The sequence below is a fragment of the Phacochoerus africanus genome, chromosome 14 (genome assembly GCF_016906955.1).
Source record: "Phacochoerus africanus isolate WHEZ1 chromosome 14, ROS_Pafr_v1, whole genome shotgun sequence".
Taxonomy (NCBI): Eukaryota; Metazoa; Chordata; class Mammalia; order Artiodactyla; family Suidae; genus Phacochoerus; species Phacochoerus africanus.
This window is the reverse complement of record NC_062557.1, coordinates 2088-26298: the sequence shown is the minus strand read 5'-3', so window position 1 is coordinate 26298 and position 24211 is coordinate 2088. Positions and strand designations below refer to the sequence as shown.

The following is a 24211-nucleotide window of genomic DNA, read 5'->3' as shown; positions in this document are numbered from 1 at the left end:
GGGAAGACGACCTGACAGTGGCTGTTAGAGCAGATGTCCACCAGAGGGCCCCAGAGTAAGTTCTGGACCCGATGCAGCTCCAGGCCTGCAGGTGCAGCTCAGATTTGGGGTTGATGGTGTGAAGCCACATCCAGCACCTTGATTTTGGTTTTGTTTTCTGAACACCTGTGACTCTCTGCTCTGATATGTCTCATGTCAGGCAAAGGACACAGGTGTCCCTTCAGCATTTTTAGGTGGATTGGGGCCTGGTGGGGTGCCAGGGGTTTTAGAATATTTGAAGAATTCACTGGGTTTTGAAGTGTTTTGTGTTCCTCCCGATGTAGGTGCCAAGACCCTTACATCATTTGTGTTGAATCGTGGCCTGGCCATTTTAAAGCCCCTGAGGGTTGGAGGTTCAAGTATGTGAAGATAGAGGCTGGTGCTGATGAAGGAATGATGGCTTCTGGGGCATCATGGGGGCAGCTGTGCTAATCCCTGTGCTTGTTTCTTTCAAGAGGCCTGGGGAATGTTCTTCTTGCCTTTGGAGATGAGCATCTCTTCTCAGTACAGTGCCAGGTTAAGGCGGCCTGACTGAAACCATGTCTGATTAAGTAAGCAGGGCTGATTGGTATCATCAAGAATGCTCTCAGCGTGTTCCCTCGTGGCTGCCTGGCTTAATAGTCTCTCTCTGCCACTGTGCTCAAACCTTTGATGTGTGATCAGACTCTGGCCAGACAACATTCCAGTATCACATGTGGCACCCAAATATATTTATAAATGCATACATATACTGAAAGGAATGTGCTCAATTTATAAAGAAGTCAAAGGAAGCATATACACATTCCTACAGTGTAGCTAAGGCAATCCTAACGGCTCTCCTGACCCTATAACTTGGGTGGCAGATTTTTTTAAAGTACGAGCCCAGGTTTGTACTACAGTGGTGTGGTTTCAGTTCCTGGGCAGACAGTATCTGCATTCAACAAAAGGGTGCAGAACCATAAATAGGTAAATAAAAAGAAAAATGTTAATGTAGAAATTAATCATAAACCTATGAAATTCTCTGTTTTGGGATGTCACATTGCTAAGAAATCTTGGCAGGTTCAACGGAGATGGTTTGCCTGTTGTTGTTTTTTTTTGTTTGATTGTTTTGTTTTATTGTTTTTTGTTTTTTTCTGAGAGAGGCGTGATTCTGGACCCAGGCGTCTTCTCTGGTGAATGCTGAGCCAGTCATTTTTGTGGGCTTTTTAAAATCATTTTTAAAATTTCCATTGGAGCTGATTTATTCTCAATTTCTCTTTAAGAGCAACGTGATACATTTGTACCTGTATATACACATTCTATTTTTAAAGTTGTAGTAATTTTATTTTTTCCGTTATAGCTGGTTTAGAATGTTGTGTCAATTTTCTGCTGTACACAAGATGACCCATTATCATGCTCCATTATAAGTGACCATATATAGTTCCCAGTGCTATGCAGCAGGTTCTCATTGACTATCCATTCCAAAGGCAATAGTTTGCATCTATTAACCCCAAATTCCCATTCCATCCCACTCCCTCCCCCTTGCCAATGGCACAGGTGTCCCTCCAGGATATGGAGGTGGACTGGCAGTCTGGTTGGGTGGCAGTGATTTTAGAATGCTTGTAGCATTCACTGGGTTTCAGAATGACTTGTGTTCCTCCAGAGGCAGGGACTGAGACACACACGGCATCTGTGTTGTATCATCAGTGGGCCATTTTCCAGCCCCTGACCATTGGGGGTTTATGTAGTTTGAGGAAGAGGCTGGTGCCCACAAATGAATGAGGGGCTTTGGTGTCATTAAGATGGGCAGCTGGGCTAATCCTTGTGCTTTTTTCACTCAAGAGGCTTAGGGAAATTTCATTTTTGCCTTTTGAGATGAGCCTCACCTTTCACTACAGCGCCAGGGTGTGGAGGCATGACTGAAACCAGGTCTGATGAATTGAGAAGAGTTGATTGGTATCATCAAGGACGCCCTCAGGGAGTTCCCTTCTGGCTGCCTGGCTTAAGATTCCCTCTCTGTTGGTGCTGTGGTTGTGTTAAGAGCTGCATCGGGAGATTGAACCCTGGCCAGACAACATCCCCAATATCACAGGTGGCACACAAATAAATTTATAAATTAAAAGAGATAGAAATGAATGAGCTCAGTTGATAAAGTCCTTAATCAGTACATATCTGCATTCCTAAAGAGTAGACCAGTGAATTGATAGATGAGGCCATCCCAAAGGCATTGCTGACACTATAACTCAGGGGACAGAGCCCAATCCTGCTGTTGTGCAGAAGTGCGGTGGACCAAGTACCTAGGCAGACAGTATCTGCATGCCAGACATTGCCCCAGGACATAACTAGATAAGTGAAACTAGTAAATAAAATGCTAATACAGGATTATATTCCTGCACACTAAGTAATTATAGCTGGTCTTTTTCACATTGCTAGGAGATCTTGACAGGTTCAATGAATTCTCTTTGCCAGGTTTTTTTGTTTTTTCCTTTTTTCCTTAAGAGGCAGGAGTGTGGACATAGACATCTTCTCTGGTGATGCTGAGCTGGTCATTTTATTTTATTATATATATATATATTTTTTTGTCTTTTGTTGTTGTTGTTGTTGTTGCTATTTCTTGGGCCGCTCCCGCGGCATATGGAGGTTCCCAGGCTAGGGGTTGAATCGGAGCTGTAGCCACCAGCCTACGCCAGAGCCACAGCAACGCGGGATCTGAGCCGCGTCTGCAACCTACACCACAGCTCACGGCAATGCCGGACCCTTAATCCACGGAGCAAGGCCAGGGATCCAACCTCATGGTTCCTAGTTGGATTTGTTAACCACTGTGCCACGACGGGAACTCCCTTTGGTATTTTTCTATCACTTTCGGACTTCTTTCACCTAGTGTGAGGGTTTTCTAGTTCCATCTATGAGGCTGTGGAAGGCATTTTTTCTTCTTTATGTCTGAGTAGTATTCCATTGTGTACATGTACATCCTGCTCCTAATCCCATCATCTGTCGATGGACACTGGGTTTGTTCCCTTATTTTGCTATTGTGAATAGTGCTGCATGTGCCTAGCTCTGCCTTTAGCTTTTTAAAAGAACACTTTCCAGGTGTATGCCCGAGAATGGGATTGCTGTGTCATGGGTTGTTCTATATTTATTTTTTGTATTTAACTCAATTCAGTGGACCGCAGTGGTTGTACCAATTTAGATACTCACCTACACTGTGGGAGGGCATGCTCTATGGCACACCCAGCTCACAATTCCTTAACTGTAGCCTTTTTTTTTTGTCTTTTTGTCTTTTTCGCCATTTCTTGGGCCGCTCCCGCGGCATATGGAGGTTCCCAGGCTAGGGGTCGAATCGGAGCTGTAGCCACCGGCCTACACCAGAGCCACAGCAACGTGGGATCCGAGCCGCGTCTGCAACCTACACCACAGCTCACGGCAACGCCGGATCGTTAACCCACTGAGCGAGGGCAGGGATCGAACCTGCAACCTCATGGTTCCTAGTCGGATTCGTTAACCACTGCGCCACGATGGGAACTCCTGTAGCCTTTCTAATGATGGCCATTCTCACGGGATGTGCGGTGGCATCTCAGCATCCATTTTATTTGCTTCTTTCTACTGCTGAGGGATGGTGATCATTCTTACAGCGCTTGCTGCCCTCTGAGTATCTGGACTAGGGAAATGCGTAACTAGGTTTTGCCCATTTTTCCATGGGGTTGTTGGCTTTATTTTGCTGTTGTGTGGAATCTGTTGCTGAGGTGGTATTTTGGAAACCCCAGCCTGACCTGGGATTTGGGATCCAGAAAACGTGCCTGCGGGTTGTGTGGAAGATTGCAGATGGTGATGGTTTGGTGAGCAGCTGTGCCACCCCGTGCTTTCCCCACGTGGCCCCTGAAACCGGGTCCTTTTCTCTCCATGTGATCCTCTTTTGCTCTCCCTACACACTTGCTGTGAGGACCTCATCTAAGTCCTGGTCCGGGGGGTTAAGGCAGGCTTATTGATGGATGTGAAGGAAGCTCTCACCAAGATGCCTCCCTGCTCCCTTGGTAAAAGGTACGTCTTTGTCACTGTGGTGGGTTTGGTAACTTCTTTTGCTTAAACAACTTTGGTGGACCAACAACTCATGCACGCCTCAGGTGGGGTCAATAAATTTAGAAAGAAAGAGGGAAAGGGGGAAAGAGAAAAAAAAAGAATTGAAGCAAGATTTTACTGTGTGAATGAAGAAATCTCTGATGGAAAATTAAGAAAAAAAATCACTACTTGCCTACACAGCTGTCTTCATAAGTACATAAGTTCCGAGATATATTAAAAGGGAAGAAGGCTGTCATGCCATGATGGGTCAGGAGCTGAGTGTTTGAACAGAGAGGGATGGCATAAGTTGGCCTCATGGCTCTGAAAGCTTTTGAGAGAAAAATAGCCCACTGGAAAGGACACGTCTTGGCATTTCAAGAAATTGGAAGAACTCCAACAAGCATTTTGCCCATGGCCAATGCAGCCCTGGGGGTCGCTGAGCCAGAAATAGGAGGAAAACATGGGTGTTTCTGTCAGAGCAGATGTCCATGCCACAGTACTTTCTAGACCCAGGTTCAGTTCCAAGGCTGCAGAGGCAGGCTCAGTGGTGGGGCTGAAATTGTGTTGGGTGGAAGCCACAGAAAGCACCCAGAGTTTTGGCGTTTTCTGTGCACCCGGGGCACTCTGCTCCAAGATGCCTCATGTCAGGCAGAGGGCACAGGTGTTCCTTCAGCATTTGGAGGTGGATTGGCAGCATGCATGGGTGGCAGTGTGTTTAGAATGCTTGAAGCATTCACTGGGTTTTTGAATTCCTTGTGTTCCTCCAGAGACAGGGACCAAGTCCCAAACAGCATCTGTGTTGGCTCATGAGCTGGCCATTTTCAAGCCCCTGACCATCCGGGGTTTAAGTACAAGGAGAAAGGGGGTTGTGTTGATGAGTGAATAGGGGACTTTAGTGGCATTAGTGTGGGCAGCTGTGTTAATCCCTGTGATTTTTTCACGCAAAAGACCAAGTGAATTTTCCTTCTTGCCTTTCAAGATGAGCCTCTCTTTTCAATACGGCACCAGGGTATGGAGGCCTGACCTATACGAGGTCTGGTGAATTAAGCAGGGTTGATTGGTATCATCAAGAAAGCTCTCACAGAGTTCACATGTTGCTGCCTGGCTTAAGAGCCTCTGTCAGTTCTGTAGTTGTGTTGGGAGCTGTATTTTGAGATCAGTCTCTTGCCAGACAACATCCCAATACTGTAGGTGGCATCCAAATAAATTTGTAAATTGAATAGATATGGAAAAGAATGTGCTCTGTTGATAAGTAAGTCAATGAGTACATATATATGTTCCTCCAGAGCGGCTGAGGAGTTAATAAGGCAAATCATAAAGTCCCTCCCGACACAACATCTCCGGTGGGAGAGGGTTTCAAGGACAAGCCTGGGGATGTACAGCAGTGGCATCAATTCAATTCCTGGGCCGAGAGTAGCTGCATATCGTAAATGGGTGCAGGGACATAAACAGGTAAATTAAAAAATTGATAAAAATGTTACTATATCAATAAATTCATACACCATAGGTAATTATGTCTGGTCGCATATCACGTTGCTAAAAATCTTCACGGTTCAACGGAGTCAGTTTGCTTGTTTTGTTTTTTCTCAAGAGGCAGGAGTTGGGAGCCAGACGTCTTCTTTTCTGAACGCTGCTCCAGAAATATATGGCTTGAGACTGTTTTCCAGAATCGGCCAGGGGTGCCGTTTGACTTCTGGAACCCTTAGCTTCTGGTTGTGAAGGGTACAAGCGTTTACGACCTGTGTCTATTTTGGGATGGTCAGTGATCTTCCCTGTGCCGATTCTCTCCAGCAGTCTCCTCCTCCACAAGTTCATTATTCCCTCCCACCTAAGCCTCTTCCTCCTCTGCCAACCCCAGTGACAAAGAACCCAGCCAAATCCAGGTAATGCGTAGAAATTCTGGGTGATCCTTGGTTGCAAGCTGGTTCCAGGGCTGAAGGGTGCTGCCTTATTCAAATTCTACACACAAGAATTCAAAAGTGGTGTATTTTGTCTGAGGTCAGGGCATGGGTTTGGGTCAGTGTGGGGGTAATTGCCCTGGTGACTTTGAGCTCGTCATAACCCCACCTATGCGTATTTCAGGAGGCAGAGAGGGAGAGAAGGAAATTTCACGGGCAGGAGCAGCAGGCCAGAGCAGAGCAGGGTTCCACTGAGGGAGGCAGAGGAAGTGCTTGGAGCTGCTGTTAGAGCCCATGTCTCAACAGATGGCACTAGGGCACCAGCAGATTCCCATCTGCAACCTCCCTGGCTGGACCTTCAGATTCAAATATAAATTTGGATTGGATTGGGGAAGCTAAAAGAGGGGCCCAGAGCTGGTACTGGGTTACTGGGCACCTCCAAGTCTCTGGGCAATTTGTCTCATCTCAGAAGAGCCATCATAGTTTTGTCATCACATGTCAGGTTCAATTCCCACATGGCCCAATGGCTAGGGAATTTGACCGGCTGTCTTGAGTCTGAGTCTCCTCTGTTTGCTTTTGCTTTTTAGGGCATCACTCACAGCATATGTAAGTGCCCAGGCTAGAGGTCGAATTGGAGCTAGAGCTGCTGGCCTATACCACAGCCACATCAACATGGGATCCAAAATATGTCTGCGACCTACACCACAGCTTGCAGCAATACCAGATCTTTAACCCGCTGAGCAAGGCCAAGGAATGAATCTGCTAATTTATGGTTATAAGTTGGACTCATTTCCACTGTGCCACTGGGAACTCCTCCTTTGATTGTTTGGAGGCACAACTCTGGGCCCAGAAACACTTGGCTGGCTCTTTGCCCGTACAGTTTGCTAGGATCAGGCTGGTCCATGTGACGCTGAGCTTCCCAAAATATGTCTTTATGGTGGTGAAAGCACTGTGGCATCCCAGTTGTTTGGGGGGACAGGCTGTGCTTATACCCATGCTCTTTCTCTCTAGAGATTTCCTCACACTTTTTCTTCCCTTCCACCTGAGATTCTTCATCCTCTGCCAGACACCGGTTACAAGGAAGCTACTTGCAACCAGATAACGTGAATGAAGGCTGGTGGTCCTTGGATTCATGCTGGTTCCCAGGGCTTAAGAGTGCTGATTTGTTCAGAGCCTGCTTACATGTCTAATAAGTGGGGTCACTGATTTCAGTTTGTGTGGTGATGTCATGGGGGGGTGTCTTGCCAGAATGTGAGGTAGTCATACCCCAACCTGTAGTGTGTTTCACTGCGCCAAAGGGAGACCAGCAAGGACATCCTGCTGGCAAGCGCCCCCGGCCAGAGGAGACCAGGCTTCTGCTGAGGGAGGCAGAGGAAGGTCTGGGAGATGCTGTTCGAGCACGTGTCCACCAGAGGGCAGCAGAGCAGAGCACTATGTACCTGCTTGTTGGTATCTCCGGGCTCAGAAGGAATTGGAGTTTCACTCATGGATCTTCAAGGGTGATTCCTGGAGCCTGGCATTTGTGTTGTTGGTACTTCTCACCTTGTGCCCAATTGGCCTCAACTCATTGAGGGGACAGAGTTCTGCCACCACAAGTCTAATTGAATTCCAGTCTGGTGAGGTGACCACAACATGAGAGAAATGGACGGGCTGCCTGGGGTCTGGGTGTCCTTTGCTCGTTTGGAGGCAATTCTGGACCCAGAAACACCTGGCTTGAATGTTAGACATGCAGCCCTTTAGAATAACCCTGGTGGGGAGTTTGGCTTCTGGTCACGGACGCAGGGTGCACCTGTGGTGGTCTTTTGGGGGTGGGCTGTACCCATGGCTGGGTTTTTCTCTCCAGAGAGTTGCACAACCTCCATCTTCCCTCTGCACCTGCCTGAGCTGCTTCAGCCTCTGCAGGACACACATTTGAAGGCAGCTGTCTAAATCCATGAAGGTGAATCACAGCTGGGTTTTTAGGATTCCAAGCAGAATCCCAGGGAGGAAGGCTGCCAATCGAAAGCCTGCTGCCCTGACACAAATAGCAGGGCTGCTGGTTTCAGGGAGTGAGGTAACGTCAGGGGGGTTGAGTGGCCTGGCCGACTGTGAGTGAGCCATGCCCTGCATATCACGCATTTGAGTGTGCTGAGTGGAAGTGGAGTCAGAAAATCTCACTTCGGAGTTCCCGTTGTGGCTCAGCGGTTAACAAATCCAAATAGGAACCCCGAGTTTGTGGTTTTGATCCCTGAGTGAGGCGCTCAGTGGGTTAAGGATCTGGCGTTGCCATGAGCTGTGGTGGAGGTCGCAGATGCGGCTCGGATCCCGCGTTGCTGTGGCTCTGGTGTAGGCCAGTGGCTACAGCTCCGATTAGACCCCTAGCCTGGGAACCTCCATATGCCACAGGTGCGGCCCTAGAAAAGATGAAAAGGAAGAAAGACAGAAAGAAAATCTCCCTTGCAAGTGCTCCAGGCGCGTGCAGAGCAGGGTTCTTCTGCGGGAGTCGGAGGAAGGGCTGAGATCTGGTGTTAGGGCCCCTGCCCAGCAGATGGCGCCAGAGTGAGAGCAGAGTTCCTGCCGCACCCACCCACGTCCCCTGCGCAGCTCCATGGCTGCATGGACAGGCTCAGATTCAGAGTGGAAAGGGATTGGTGGAGGCCCAATACGTTCAGATGTTTTCCTTGGGGTACATGGTTCAGTGGACACTGTGGCCCAGTGTGCCTCAGCTCAGAGAGGGATTAAGGTTCTGCCACCCCATCTCAGGCTCAATCTCTGGACTATCCTGTGGCCCAATGTCTAGAGAGTTTGTCAGGCTCCCTGGGGCCTGAGCGCCCTTTGCTTGTTTGGAGGACAACACTGGACCCAGAAATCCCTGGCTTCAGTCTTGTGTCATGAAGTGGTTTGGAATCAGGATGCTGTGAAATTTGGTTTCTGGAAACCTGGGTTTTTTGTTGTGAATGCAGCATATCAATGCAGTTGTATACTGGGGGCAGGTCTCAGCCTCTCCCTGTGCCCTTTCGCTCTAGAGCTGTCTACGTCCTCCTTCCCACTCCACCTGAGCTGCCTGCTCCTCTTCGGGGGAACCCCTGGGCCAAGGAACCTACCTTGATCCAGATGCGGTGTATAAAGCCTGGGATCCTGGATCTCAAGGTGGGCGCAGGGCTGAGGGGCGCTGACTGAGGCCAGCCGGCTCTGTTGACTTACCAAGTGGGGTGTCTGATTCGGGGAGTGGGGTGTTCTCAGTTGGGGTGAGTGCTCTGGCCGACTCTGAGGTAGTCCTGCCCCTGCCCATCATGCATTTCAGTGCACTGCGAGGGAGAGGAGTCAGGGAGTCAGGCTGGAAACTACCCAGGCCCGTGCAGACCTGGATTCTGCTGGGGAAGGCCTGGGAGTGGCTGTTGGAGCAGATTATCACCAGCTGGGCGCCGGGCACCAGCAGAGCCCCTCCCCTGAGCTTACAGACGTCACCTCAGGCTCAGGCGCAAGGTTGGCGATGTGCCCCCGGCACCCCAAGGAGGTGCCCAGAGCCTTCCATTTTGGTACCTTGTGCCCCTGAACCTCCGGCCCATTTGGCCTCCTCTGAGAGTGGGGAAATAAGTCTGCCATCGCATCTATGGTACTTCCTTCCTGGTCACTTGGCCCAAAGGCTAGAGACTTTGACAGACTGGCCTGGGTTCTGAGGGCCCTCTGACTGTCTGGAGGCAGATCTCTGGGTCCACAGGTACCTGGTTTGAGGCTTGGGTGTGCAGTTTTCCAGAATCACGATGGCGTGCAGCTCGACCTCTGGAAAAGTGGACCTCAGGTTGTGAAGATGACCCGCCGATCCAAATGGCGGTTGTTTTGGGATGTGCAGTGCTGGTCCCTGGGCCGTTTCTCTCCAGGGATCTCCTCCACAACCCCCTCCTTCCCTCCCATGTTAGCCTCCACTGAATCCAGCGACAAGGAACCCACCCAAATCCAGGCGATGTGGAAAAGGTTGGGTGATCTTGATTTCAAGCAGGGTCCAGGGTTGATAGTTGCTGACTGATTCAAAGACTGCTCACTTGATTTCAATAGGGGTGTGTTTGTGGCTGATTTCAAGGAGTGGGGTTGTGTCATGCCTGTGGGTAATTGCCCTGATGACTTTGAGATAGTCATAACCAACTTGTCATGTATTTCAGTAGACAGAGAGTGAGAGGAATAAAAAGTCTTGCTGGAAGACGTGCCAGGCCAGAGCAGAGCAGGGTTCTGCTGAGGAGGCAGAGGAAGGGCTGGGAATTGCTGTTAGAGCGCATGTCCACTAGATGGTGACAGAGCACCAGCACAAACTCCCCCTCCCCTCGCCTGAGTCTCCACAGCTCCGTGGCTGCAACGCAAGTCTCAAATATATGTTGGAGATAGGTTGGTGGAAGCCCAGTGTGGTGCCCAGAGCTGGGGCCTGGTTATAAGGCATTTCCAAGTCTCTGGGCAATGTCCCTCCTCTCAGAAGCGGGGATGGAGTAATGCCATCACATCTCAGGCAAATTCCCTCACTGTCCGGTGGCCCAGTGCCTAGAGAGTTTGACAGGCTGTCTTAAATTTGAGTCCCCTTTGCTTGATGGAAGGCCCACCTCTGGACCCAGAATTCCCTGGCATGAATTTTGGTTATCCAGTTTGCTCGTATCAGGCTGGTCCACATAGAGTTGAGCTTCTAGAAAGCTGGCCTTCTGCTTGTGAGTGTACTGTGTCAACCCAGTGCTTTTGGGGGGCAGGCTGCACTCATGCCCCTGCTCTTTCTCTCTCCAGGTCTCCTCAAACTTCTTCCCTCACACCCGAGTCTCTTCCTCCCCTAGGAGTCTCCTGGTGCATGGAATCTACCAGAAACTGGGTAATGTATGTAAATCTGGGTCATCCCTGGCTTCCCGCCGGATCCAAGGGCTGAAGGGTGCTGGTTGATGTGGGGCCTGCTCTCATGACTTACAAAATGGAGTGGATTTCAGGGTGTGGGGGGGGTGGTGTGTTGGGTGAGGGTCTTGGCTGACTGTGACAGTGCACCTGACAGGGAGTGGAGGAAGAATATCATGCTGGCAATTGTCCGGGGCCAGTGCACACCAGACTTTTGCTGTGGGACACAGAGGAAGGTCTGAGAGTTGCTGTTAGAGGACATGTCCTCCAGAGGGCGACAGAGCACCAGCCGAGCCTGCTGCATCTCCCTGTTTGCATCTCCAGGCTCAGAAGGGGATTGGAAAGGGACCCATGGAATCCCAAGGAGGTGCCCAGAGCCTGGGTTTGTTTTCATGGTGCCCTGACACTGCGGCCCAATGGGACCCCATTCAGTGAGGGCATGGACTTTTGCCATCACGTATCTGATTCCATTCCTGTCAGTCAGGCGGCCAGAGTATGAGTGAGTTTGACTGGCTCTCCGGGGTCTAAGGGTCCTTTTCTTGTTTGGAGGCTGGACCCAGAGAAACCTGGCTTCAATCCTGGACATGCAGTTTTCAAATCAGCCTGGCAGGGTGTTTGAAGTCTAGAAACCTTGGTGTGGGTTTTTCATTGTTAACAATTGTTTTGTGTTAAAGAGAACAATTTGGGGGCATTTAGCATGTTCCCAATGTTGTGCCAGCACCACCTCTATCTGGTTCCAGCACATCCTCATCCCCTTGGAGGAGACCCTGTCCCATTGATCACTCTGAGTGTCCTCACCCCCCCACCCCAAAAACACCAGATTACATCTGTCTCAATGGATTTGTCTGCTCTGAGTGGCTCATAATAAATGGAATCGGGAAAATGTGAATTTTTCACTTTGCTGTACAGTAAAAAATGGCAGAACATTGTAAATCAACTGCAACAAAAATTTTCTTCTAAAAAGAAAATGTGACTTTTGCGGCTGGCTTCTCTTACTGAGCACCATGTCCTCAGGGTTCATCCACTTCTTAAGCAGGTGTTGGAACTTCATTACTTTTCATGGCTGAGTAATATTCCATCAAGGAATGAGAGTAACTGCTGTGGGTTTAAATCGATGTGACAACCTGGACATCCCATTCTGATGATGGATCAACCTTAGGGAGGAGAATGCAGCTTCAGGACATTCCAGTGTCCTATTGGGGGGTCTAGACAAACACACATGATGTCCTCCTCCCAAGAGAGGATCACATGGTGGAGAGGGGGCCCAGGTAAAGGTGAGGGGTGCCCATGAGGCAGAGGGCCTGGAGTGGAGAGTCAGGGGAAGCTGCATCACCCCTCACCCCCCACCTGGGCCCTCACCTCACTGTGAATGTCCCCCATCTGGACTCAGACCTTACTCTGTACATCCCCACATCTGGGCCCTGACCTCACTCTGGTTGTCCCTACAGCTGGGCCCTGGCCTATGTGGACATCTGCCTGCCTGGGGCCTGACCCCACTGTCGATGTCCCCTCATCTGGGCACAGACCTACATGGGATATAACCCACTCCCTCCCATGGCCCGCAGCTCCATGGTATCCACCCTGGCAGCACGCAGCCCCACCACCAGTTTTGTTCCCCTCCTCCTCTGGTCTATGAACAGCTTCCGCAAGGGGCCCATTAACAACGTGACACCAGAGGGAATTCCTGCTTCTGCACAGAGACACCGTCTGCTTGTCCAGGTGGCACCTGGGTGGAAACATGGGTTGTGAAGTGTAAACAAGGGCATGAGCAACCCCCACCAGGAAGGTCCAGAGGCAGACCCAGTGTTCAGCCTGTATGGTAAAGTGTGCCCATCATGCAGGATGGAAGCCACCAGGAACGGGGCCAGCTTTATCATCACGCTGTTGCTGAGACCAGCTTAGCAGGATGGGGCTGAAGAACAGGAGCTATGGAACGTTAGGAAAAACGTTAACAGAAAACAAGACACAGAGACAATTATCTGAAGTAGAGGGGGGAAGGGGGGACTCAAGGTCTCAGGGACCAAGAGCACAGCCTAAAGAAACGGCTCCATCCAGGCAGGCGCCCAGACACACACAGCCTCGGGATTGGACCGCCAGCTGGCCCTGCTCAAGCCCTCCGCATCAGGGCTTCAGGTAGGTGAGAAGAAGTGTGGTGCTGAGGAATACATGGGGGGCTTCGGGGGCAAGAGTGTTGGCAGAGGGGCTAATCCGCCGGTTTCTCTCTCTCACTCTCTCTCTCTCTCTCTCACACACACACAAAAACACACACAGTCACACACACACAGTCAGGAGGCTGAGGGAAGTGTCCTTGTGTCCTTTTGAGACAAGCCTCTATGGGGAACAGGGCGCTGGGATATGGAGGCCTGATTGACCCCAGGTCTGATGCCTTAAGGACTCTTGATTGGTCTCCTCAAGCAAGCTCTCAGGGGAGTTCCCCCGTGGCTGCCAAGCTTCCGAGGCTCTCCTGGTCCCTGCTGGGGCTGGGGCAAGAGCTGCACTGGGCGATCCCCCTCTGGCTCGACCTCATCTCCCTGTGGCAGGGGGCACCCACATCCATGGACAAGGAAGAAGAGGCATGGAACGGAATGAGCTGAATGGATCCAGAAAGGAGTGAAGGTCCATCTCTCTTTCTCTCCCTCGTTCTCTCCCTCGTTCTCTCCTTCTCCCTCCCTCTTTCTCTGCAAACACACTCACACGCATACACTTGCAGACAGAGGAGGAAACAAGAGCTGGCACCTGGGTCGACAAATGCATGCTAAGTCTCTCCTGAGCCAATCTCTTGGGTGGGAGTGGGTTGGCAGTGCCAGGCTGGGGATGCCCAGCCTGGGAGTGGATGCTTTGGCCGAGCAGAGTGGATCGGCCTGCCACACACGGGTGCAGGAGAATCCCTGGGGAAGTGAATCCACTCCAAACGAAGCCTGTCTTTCTCCTCATCCCTTCCTCCTCGCCAGGCGATTCGGTCGGGTCCGATGGGCTAGGCTAGGCCATCTGGACGGAATCCACGGAGTCCTTCGGCCCGTCTCTTTTCCCCAGGGGCAGTGCTCTCGAGCGTGCCACCTTCTCTGGGGAGCCCTGAGACGCTCCTGTGTTGGGGTTGAATGTTCAGGACTCCTTTTCGCTGGTCGCTGATCGAAGTGGATCCATTGCTGTTTCCCAACCAAAGGGATCCCATCGGCCATGTCTATCCATCCTGTTGGGCTCCCCTTCGCCTCCCTTGGGTTCCCAGAAGAGGGACGAGACATCGTAGCTTCGGCTGCATGGAAGGAGGGCTCTGCCCCCCCCCCCCCGCAAGGGCAAGGGTTTGGATCTCCGACCTCCCCAATGCCAGGCATCGCCACAGCCTCGCCCTCCCATTTGGCAAGCACCCTCTGGATGGCAGTCCAGGGGGTTCTTTCCTGGAAGACAGTTCCTGGGTGTCCCTGGTGAGATGGGAGAGGGAAGGGGTTTCCCATGGGCTGTGTGTCTCCCTCCCAGACCTCTTTCCTTTCGTGTGAGCATTTCTCTTGGCAACACGGTGGCTGCCCATGGCACCTTTCTCTGCGCCGTTGGATTGCTGAGTCCGCTTGTGTTGGGGAGAAGGTCAGCTGCTTGCTAAGCCAAGCACCTGTCCATGGACATGGAATGTGTTTCCATGGGTTGCGCTTGGGAAGAGGGCTGCCTGAAGCGAGTGGGGCGTTTCACGCTGAGAAGAGACCCTTTGTCTGGGTCTATGGCCGTGAGGGGTAGTGCTGGGTCTGACGGTGGTTGCAGGGTTCTTTGGGGGGTGCCCTGGATCCTGGGGTCCCTCGTGGTAGAAGACACGGACGTACAGACCCACCGGGTGGGAGGGCAGCTTTTGCAGAGCCTGCCGAGGGGTTGTCATTGAAAGGCATCCTCAGGATGGCCATGGGGACAGGGCTGAGGAGGACACTCGAGCTGGTTGGGGTTTGGACTTCTCTGGGAATGCGCGATGGTGTTCCTTTGTGTGGTGCTGGCTGCCGGCTGGCTCTGTGGATTTGGCAGGGTTTCTTCAGGCCCCCTCCGCACCTGTGGCCTGGGTGGGTGGGTTTGTGTTCTCGTTGCTGGGTTCCGTGCTGGAGCTGATCCGTGTGGAAGCGCAGGGTGACGTGGGTTTTGGGATGCGCATGAAGGGGCTGTGAGGGGTGCCCGGGTGGTGCCCAAAGGGAGAGCGAATGGGGAGAGCAGCAGTGCCAGGCGCTGGGCATTGTGTCTCAAGAGGGCTGCGGAACCTCCCTTTGTCTTGGCAAGGGAGGCTCTTGTCTTCTTTGTATGCAGCTGCGGAGAGGATGGGAGCTCGAGCCAGGCCGGGCCTCTGCAGGCCGCTCTCTGGACGGATCCACCCAAGCTGTGCCTGAGCTTCCTTCTGGCCCCCTGGGGAGAAGGGCTGACTGGGTTGGTTTGGGGTGGTTGGGAAAACCTGTGCCTTGGGAAGCACCAATGGGGATCCAGGTCAGGCACCCTCCAGGTGGGGTCCCGAGAGTTGGGAAAGCAAGGGAGAAAGAGAGACCTGGCAAGATGAAGCAAGCCAGAAGGAAAGAATCGAGGCAAGACTTCAAGGCAAGGAGTATGGACTCCCAGGGGGATCCTGAAGGGGGAAAACGACTCGTCCCATCCTTCCACACCGCTGTTCCTAACTCCATATGGGCAAGGCTCTATCCACATGGTAGCCAGCTGGCACACGCTGATGGGTTTGGAGCGAAGGATGTCCACGGTGAGGCATGGCCTAGGTGGGCATGTGCACGAAGAACGCCTTTGAGAGAGGGAGCTAGAGCCCAGGTGGAAGGGCCCTTCTGGGCGGGGGATGGAGCCCCCACCCTCCTCTATGCCCCAGCCCAAGCAGCCCCGGGGCCTGCTGAGCCCGAGAGAGAAGGAAAGCCTGAGAGGGGCTGTTCGAGCCTATGTCCACACGAGGGCGCCAGAGCCCTTTCCGGCCCCAGGTGCAGCTCTGAGGCTCTAAGAGGTGGGAGTGGCCAGGCTCCAAAGGCGCAGGCTCCACGTCGGGGGCGGGGGCGCGTGCGGGGGGCGGGGTCGGGGGCGGGGGCGGATGGAGGCTAGAGCGGGACGCACCCACAGCAGGCCCCCAGAGGATGTGCGGGCGTTTGCTGGGCACCAGGGACTCTCTCCTCCGAGACACCTCCTGTCAGGCGGAGGGCGGAGCCGTGCCTTCCGGATTTGGAGGTGGGTTCGCCGCCTGGTTGGGTGGCAGTGGGTTTGGAAGGCTTGAAAGAGGTTCTGGGCTTTGGCGTGCTTGGGGTTCCTTCGAGGCAGGCGCCCAGACACACACAGCCTCAGGATTGCACCGCCAGCTGGCCCTGGTCAAGCCCTCCGCATCAGGGCTTCAGGTAGGTGAGAAGAAGTGTGGTGCTGAGGAATACATGGGGGGCTTCGGGGCAAGAGTAGCTGGGCTCATCCACCTGTTTTCCCTCTCACACTCTCTCTCTCTCTCTCCGTCTCTCTGTCTCTTTGTCTCTCTGTCTCTCTCACCCTCTCTGTCCCCCCCCCCCCACACACACACTCAGGAGGCTGAGGGTAATGTCCTTGTGTCCTTTGGAGAAGAGCCTCTCTTGGCAGCAGGGCGCCAGGCTCTGGAGGCCTGATTGAAAGCAGGTCTGATACGTTAAGGACTCTTGATTGGTCTCCTCAAGCAAGCTCTCAGGGGAGTTCCCCCGTGGCTGCCAAGCTTCCGAGGCTCTCCTGGTCCCTGCTGGGGCTGGGGCAAGAGCTGCACTGGGCGATCCCCCTCTGGCTCGACCTCATCTCCCTGTGGCAGGGGGCACCCACATCCATGGACAAGGAAGAAGAGGCATGGAACGGAATGAGCTGAATGGATCCAGAAAGGAGTGAAGGTCCATCTCTCTTTCTCTCCCTCGTTCTCTCCCTCGTTCTCTCCTTCTCCCTCCCTCTTTCTCTGCAAACACACTCACACGCATACACTTGCAGACAGAGGAGGAAACAAGAGCTGGCACCTGGGTCGACAAATGCATGCTAAGTCTCTCCTGAGCCAATCTCTTGGGTGGGAGTGGGTTGGCAGTGCCAGGCTGGGGATGCCCAGCCTGGGAGTGGATGCTTTGGCCGAGCAGAGTGGATCGGCCTGCCACACACGGGTGCAGGAGAATCCCTGGGGAAGTGAATCCACTCCAAACGAAGCCTGTCTTTCTCCTCATCCCTTCCTCCTCGCCAGGCGATTCGGTCGGGTCCGATGGGCTAGGCTAGGCCATCTGGACGGAATCCACGGAGTCCTTCGGCCCGTCTCCTTTCCCCAGGGGCAGCACTCTCGAGCGTGCCACCTTCTCTGGGGAGCCCTGAGACGCTCCTGTGTTGGGGTTGAATGTTCAGGACTCCTTTTCGCTGGTCGCTGATCGAAGTGGATCCATTGCCGTTTCCCAACCAAAGGGATCCCATCGGCCATGTCTATCCATCCTGTTGGGCTCCCCTTCGCCTCCCTTGGGTTCCCAGAAGAGGGACGAGACATCGTAGCTTCGGCTCCATGGAAGGAGGGCTCTGGCCCCCCACCCCCCGCAAGGGCAAGGGTTTGGATCTCCGACCTCCCCAATGCCAGGCATCGCCACAGCCTCGCCCTCCCATTTGGCAAGCACCCTCTGGATGGCAGTCCAGGGGGTTCTTTCCTGGAAGACAGTTCCTGGGTGTCCCTGGTGAGATGGGAGAGGGAAGGGGTTTCCCATGGGCTGTGTGTCTCCCTCCCAGACCTCTTTCCTTTCGTGTGAGCATTTCTCTTGGCAACACGGTGGCTGCCCATGGCACCATTTTCTGCGCCGTTGGATTGCTGAGTCCGCTTGTGTTGGGGAGAAGGTCAGCTGCTTGCTAAGCCAAGCACCTGTCCATGGACATGGAATGTGTTTCCATGGGTTGCGCTTGGGAAGAGGGTGCCTGAAGCGAGTGGGGCGTTTCACGCTGAGAAGAGACCCTTTGTCTGGGTCTATGGCCGTGAGGGGTAGTGCTGGGTCTGACGGTGGTTGCAGGGTTCTTTGGGGGATGCCCTGGATCCTGGGGTCCCTCGTGGTAGAAGACACGGACGTACAGACCCACCGGGTGGGAGGGCAGCTTTTGCAGAGCCTGCCGAGGGGTTGTCATTGAAAGGCATCCTCAGGATGGCCATGGGGACAGGGCTGAGGAGGACACTCGAGCTGGTTGGGGTTTGGACTTCTCTGGGAATGCGCGATGGTGTTCCTTTGTGTGGTGCTGGCTGCCGGCTGGCTCTGTGGATTTGGCAGGGTTTCTTCAGGCCCCCTCCGCACCTGTGGCCTGGGTGGGTGGGTTTGTGTTCTCGTTGCTGGGTTCCGTGCTGGAGCTGATCCGTGTGGAAGCGCAGGGTGACGTGGGTTTTGGGATGCGCATGAAGGGGCTGTGAGGGGTGCCCGGGTGGTGCCCAAAGGGAGAGCGAATGGGGAGAGCAGCAGTGCCAGGCGCTGGGCATTGTGTCTCAAGAGGGCTGCGGAACCTCCCTTTGTCTTGGCAAGGGAGGCTCTTGTCTTCTTTGTATGCAGCTGCGGAGAGGATGGGAGCTCGAGCCAGGCCGGGCCTCTGCAGGCCGCTCTCTGGACGGATCCACCCAAGCTGTGCCTGAGCTTCCTTCTGGCCCCCTGGGGAGAAGGGCTGACTGGGTTGGTTTGGTGTGGTTGGGAAAACCTGTGCCTTGGGAAGCACCAATGGGGATCCAGATCAGGCACCCTCCAGGTGGGGTCCCGAGAGTTGGGAAAGCAAGGGAGAAAGAGAGACCTGGCAAGATGAAGCAAGCCAGAAGGAAAGAATCGAGGCAAGACTTCAAGGCAAGGAGTATGGACTCCCAGGGGGATCCTGAAGGGGGAAAACGACTCGTCCCATCCTTCCACACCGCTGTTCCTAACTCCATATGGGCAAGGCTCTATCCACATGGTAGCCAGCTGGCACACGCTGATGGGTTTGGAGCGAAGGATGTCCACGGTGAGGCATGGCCTAGGTGGGCATGTGCACGAAGAACGCCTTTGAGAGAGGGAGCTAGAGCCCCGGTGGAAGGGCCCTTCTGGGCGGGGGATGGAGCCCCCACCCTCCTCTATGCCCCAGCCCAAGCAGCCCCGGGGCCTGCTGAGCCCGAGAGAGAAGGAAAGCCTGAGAGGGGCTGTTCGAGCCTATGTCCACACGAGGGCGCCAGAGCCCTTTCCGGCCCCAGGTGCAGCTCTGAGGCTCTAAGAGGTGGGAGTGGCCAGGCTCCAAAGGCGCAGGCTCCACGTCGGGGGCCGGGGCGCGTGCGGGGGCGGGTCGGGGGCGGGTCGGGGGCGGGGGCGGATGGAGGCTAGAGCGGGACGCACCCACAGCAGGCCCCCAGAGGATGTGCGGGCGTTTGCTGGGCACCAGGGACTCTCTCCTCCGAGACACCTCCTGTCAGGCGGAGGGCGGAGCCGTGCCTTCCGGATTTGGAGGTGGGTTCGCCGCCTGGTTGGGTGGCAGTGGGTTTGGAAGGCTTGAAAGAGGTTCTGGGCTTTGGCGTGCTTGGGGTTCCTTCGAGGCAGGCGCCCAGACACACACAGCCTCAGGATTGCACCGCCAGCTGGCCCTGGTCAAGCCCTCCGCATCAGGGCTTCAGGTAGGTGAGAAGAAGTGTGGTGCTGAGGAATACATGGGGGGCTTCGGGGCAAGAGTAGCTGGGCTCATCCACCTGTTTTCCCTCTCACACTCTCTCTCTCTCTCTCCGTCTCTCTGTCTCTTTGTCTCTCTCACCCTCTCTGTCCCCCCCCCCCCCCACACACACACTCAGGAGGCTGAGGGTAATGTCCTTGTGTCCTTTGGAGAAGAGCCTCTCTTGGCAGCAGGGCGCCAGGCTCTGGAGGCCTGATTGAAAGCAGGTCTGATACGTTAAGGACTCTTGATTGGTCTCCTCAAGCAAGCTCTCAGGGGAGTTCCCCCGTGGCTGCCAAGCTTCCGAGGCTCTCCTGGTCCCTGCTGGGGCTGGGGCAAGAGCTGCACTGGGCGATCCCCCTCTGGCTCGACCTCATCTCCCTGTGGCAGGGGGCACCCACATCCATGGACAAGGAAGAAGAGGCATGGAACGGAATGAGCTGAATGGATCCAGAAAGGAGTGAAGGTCCATCTCTCTTTCTCTCCCTCGTTCTCTCCCTCGTTCTCTCCTTCTCCCTCCCTCTTTCTCTGCAAACACACTCACACGCATACACTTGCAGACAGAGGAGGAAACAAGAGCTGGCACCTGGGTCGACAAATGCATGCTAAGTCTCTCCTGAGCCAATATCTTGGGTGGGAGTGGGTTGGCAGTGCCAGGCTGGGGATGCCCAGCCTGGGAGTGGATGCTTTGGCCGAGCAGAGTGGATCGGCCTGCCACACACGGGTGCAGGAGAATCCCTGGGGAAGTGAATCCACTCCAAACGAAGCCTGTCTTTCTCCTCATCCCTTCCTCCTCGCCAGGCGATTCGGTCGGGTCCGATGGGCTAGGCTAGGCCATCTGGACGGAATCCACGGAGTCCTTCGGCCCGTCTCCTTTCCCCAGGGGCAGCGCTCTCGAGCGTGCCACCTTCTCTGGGGAGCCCTGAGACGCTCCTGTGTTGGGGTTGAATGTTCAGGACTCCTTTTCGCTGGTCGCTGATCGAAGTGGATCCATTGCCGTTTCCCAACCAAAGGGATCCCATCGGCCATGTCTATCCATCCTGTTGGGCTCCCCTTCGCCTCCCTTGGGTTCCCAGAAGAGGGACGAGACATCGTAGCTTCGGCTGCATGGAAGGAGGGCTCTGCCCCCCCCCCCCGCAAGGGCAAGGGTTTGGATCTCCGACCTCCCCAATGCCAGGCATCGCCACAGCCTCGCCCTCCCATTTGGCAAGCACCCTCTGGATGGCAGTCCAGGGGGTTCTTTCCTGGAAGACAGTTCCTGGGTGTCCCTGGTGAGATGGGAGAGGGAAGGGGTTTCCCATGGGCTGTGTGTCTCCCTCCCAGACCTCTTTCCTTTCGTGTGAGCATTTCTCTTGGCAACACGGTGGCTGCCCATGGCACCTTTCTCTGCGCCGTTGGATTGCTGAGTCCGCTTGTGTTGGGGAGAAGGTCAGCTGCTTGCTAAGCCAAGCACCTGTCCATGGACATGGAATGTGTTTCCATGGGTTGCGCTTGGGAAGAGGGCTGCCTGAAGCGAGTGGGGCGTTTCACGCTGAGAAGAGACCCTTTGTCTGGGTCTATGGCCGTGAGGGGTAGTGCTGGGTCTGACGGTGGTTGCAGGGTTCTTTGGGGGGTGCCCTGGATCCTGGGGTCCCTCGTGGTAGAAGACACGGACGTACAGACCCACCGGGTGGGAGGGCAGCTTTTGCAGAGCCTGCCGAGGGGTTGTCATTGAAAGGCATCCTCAGGATGGCCATGGGGACAGGGCTGAGGAGGACACTCGAGCTGGTTGGGGTTTGGACTTCTCTGGGAATGCGTGATGGTGTTCCTTTGTGTGGTGCTGGATGCCGGCTGGCTCTGTGGATTTGGCAGGGTTTCTTCAGGCCCCCTCCGCACCTGTGGCCTGGGTGGGTGGGTTTGTGTTCTCGTTGCTGGGTTCCGTGCTGGAGCGGATCCGTGTGGAAGCGCAGGGTGACGTGGGTTTTGGGATGCGCATGAAGGGGCTGTGAGGGGTGCCCGGGTGGTGCCCAAAGGGAGAGCGAATGGGGAGAGCAGCAGTGCCAGGCGCTGGGCATTGTGTCTCAAGAGGGCTGCGGAACCTCCCTTTGTCTTGGCAAGGGAGGCTCTTGTCTTCTTTGTATGCAGCTGCGGAGAGGATGGGAGCTCGAGCCAGGCCGGGCCTCTGCAGGCCGCTCTCTGGACGGATCCAGCCAAGCTGTGCCTGAGCTTCCTTCTGGCCCCCTGGGGAGAAGGGCTGACTGGGTTGGTTTGGTGTGGTTGGGAAAACCTGTGCCTTGGGAAGCACCAATGGGGATCCAGATCAGGCACCCTCCAGGTGGGGTCCCGAGAGTTGGGAAAGCAAGGGAGAAAGAGAGACCTGGCCAGATGAAGCAAGCCAGAAGGAAAGAATCGAGGCAAGACTTCAAGGCAAGGAGTATGGACTCCCAGGGGGATCCTGAAGGGGGAAAACGACTCGTCCCATCCTTCCACACCGCTGTTCCTAACTCCATATGGGCAAGGCTCTATCCACATGGTAGCCAGCTGGCACACGCTGATGGGTTTGGAGCGAAGGATGTCCACGGTGAGGCATGGCCTAGGTGGGCATGTGCACGAAGAACGCCTTTGAGAGAGGGAGCTAGAGCCCAGGTGGAAGGGCCCTTCTGGGCGGGGGATGGAAGCCCCCACCCTCCTCTATGCCCCAGCCCAAGCAGCCCCGGGGCCTGCTGAGCCCGAGAGAGAAGGAAAGCCTGAGAGGGGCTGTTCGAGCCTATGTCCACACGAGGGCGCCAGAGCCCTTTCCGGCCCCAGGTGCAGCTCTGAGGCTCTAAGAGGTGGGAGTGGCCAGGCTCCAAAGGCGCAGGCTCCACGTCGGGGGCGGGGGCGCGTGCGGGGGCGGGTCGGGGGCGGGTCGGGGCGGGGGGGCGGAGGGAGGCTAGAGCGGGACGCACCCACAGCAGGCCCCCAGAGGATGTGCGGGCGTTTGCTGGGCACCAGGGACTCTCTCCTCCGAGACACCTCCTGTCAGGCGGAGGGCGGAGCCGTGCCTTCCGGATTTGGAGGTGGGTTCGCCGCCTGGTTGGGTGGCAGTGGGTTTGGAAGGCTTGAAAGAGGTTCTGGGCTTTGGCGTGCTTGGGGTTCCTTCGAGGCAGGCGCCCAGCACACCAGCCTCAGGATTGCACCGCCAGCTGGCCTGGTCAAGCCCTCCGCATCAGGGGCTTCAGGGTAGGTGAGAAGAAGTGTGGTGCTGCGGAATACAGGGGGGGCTTCGGGCAAGAGTATGGCTGGGCTCACCACCGGTTTTCCCTCTCACACTCTCTCTCTCTCTCTCCGTCTCTCTGTCTCTTGGTCTCACTGTCTCTCTCACCCTCTCTGTCCCCCCCCCCACACACACTCAGGAGGCTGAGGGTAATGTCCTTGTGTCCTTTGGAGAAGAGCCTCTCTTGGCAGCAGGGCGCCAGGCTCTGGAGGCCTGATTGAAAGCAGGTCTGATACGTTAAGGACTCTTGATTGGTCTCCTCAAGCAAGCTCTCAGGGGAGTTCCCCCGTGGCTGCCAAGCTCCGAGGCTCTCTGGTCCCTGCTGGGGCTGGGGCAAGAGCTGCACTGGGCGATCCCCTCTGGCTCGACCTCATCTCCCTGTGGCAGGGGGCACCCACATCCATGGACAAGGAAGAAGAGGCATGGAACGGAATGAGCTGATGATTCCGAAAGAGTGAAGGTCCATCTCTCTTTCTCTCCCTCGTTCTCTCCTTCTCCCTCCCTCTTTCTCTGCAAACACACTCACACGCATACCCTTGCAGACAGAGGAGGAAACAAGAGCTGGCACCTGGGTCGACAAATGCATGCTAAGTCTCTCCTGAGCCAATATCTTGGGTGGGAGTGGGTTGGCAGTGCCAGCCTGGGGATGCCCAGCCTGAGTGGATGCTTGGCCGAGCAGAGTGGATCGGCCTGCCACACACGGGTGCAGGAGAATCCCTGGGGAAGTGAATCCCCTCCAACGAAGCCTGTCTTTCTCCTCATCCCTTCCTCCTCGCCAGGCATTCGTTCGGGTCCATGGGCTAGGCTAGGCCATCGGGACGGAATCCACGGAGTCCTTCGGCCCGTCCTTTTCCCCAGGGGCAGTGCTCTCGAGCGTGCCACCTTTCTGGGGAGCCCTGAGACGCTCCTGTGTTGGGGTTGAATGTTCAGGACTCCTTTTCGCTGGTCGCTGATCGAAGTGGATCCATTGCTGTTTCCAACCAAAGGGATCCCATCGGCCATGTCTATCCATCCTGTTGGGCTCCCTTCGCCTCCCTTGGGTTCCCAGAAGAGGGACGAGACATCGTAGCTTCGGCTCCATGGAAGGAGGCTCTGCCCCCCCCGCAAGGGCAAGGGTTTGGATCTCCGACCTCCCCAATGCCAGGCATCGCCACAGCCTCGCCCTCCCATTGGCAAGCACCCCTGGATGGCAGTCCAGGGGGTTCTCTCCTGGAAGACAGTTCCTGGGTGTCCCTGGTGAGATGGGAGAGGGAAGGGGTTTCCCATGGGCTGTGTGTCTCCCCCCCAGACCTCTTTCCTTTCGTGTGAGCATTTCTCTTGGCAACACGGTGGCTGCCCGGCACCTTTTCTGGGCCGTTGGATTGCTGAGTCCGCTTGTGTTGGGGAGAAGGTCAGCTGCTTGCTAAGCCAAGCACCTGTCCATGGACATGGAATGTGTTTCCATGGGTTGCGCTTGGGAAGAGGGCTGCCTGAAGCGAGTGGGGCGTTTCACGCTGAGAAGAGACCCTTGTCTGGGTCTATGCCGGTGAGGGGTAGTGCTGGGTCTGACGGTGTTTGCAGGGTTCTTTGG

At 55.0% G+C, this 24211-nt stretch overlaps 1 long non-coding RNA gene across 2 annotated transcripts in view; it reads left to right on the top strand.

The window, feature by feature from the left end:
* LOC125114831 (uncharacterized) overlaps positions 1–11682 on the top strand; it is a 56731-nt gene extending 45049 nt beyond the window's left edge. Inside the window, exons 3-4 of one of the 2 annotated variants that reach the window (XR_007131921.1) lie at positions 10695–10776; positions 10951–11682. This is a non-coding gene — a long non-coding RNA (uncharacterized LOC125114831). Of the gene's footprint in view, positions 1–10694; positions 10782–10950 lie in introns of both variants that reach the window. The other variant, XR_007131922.1, reaches the window with a different exon arrangement.
* Positions 11683–24211: the final 12529 nt, after the last annotated feature.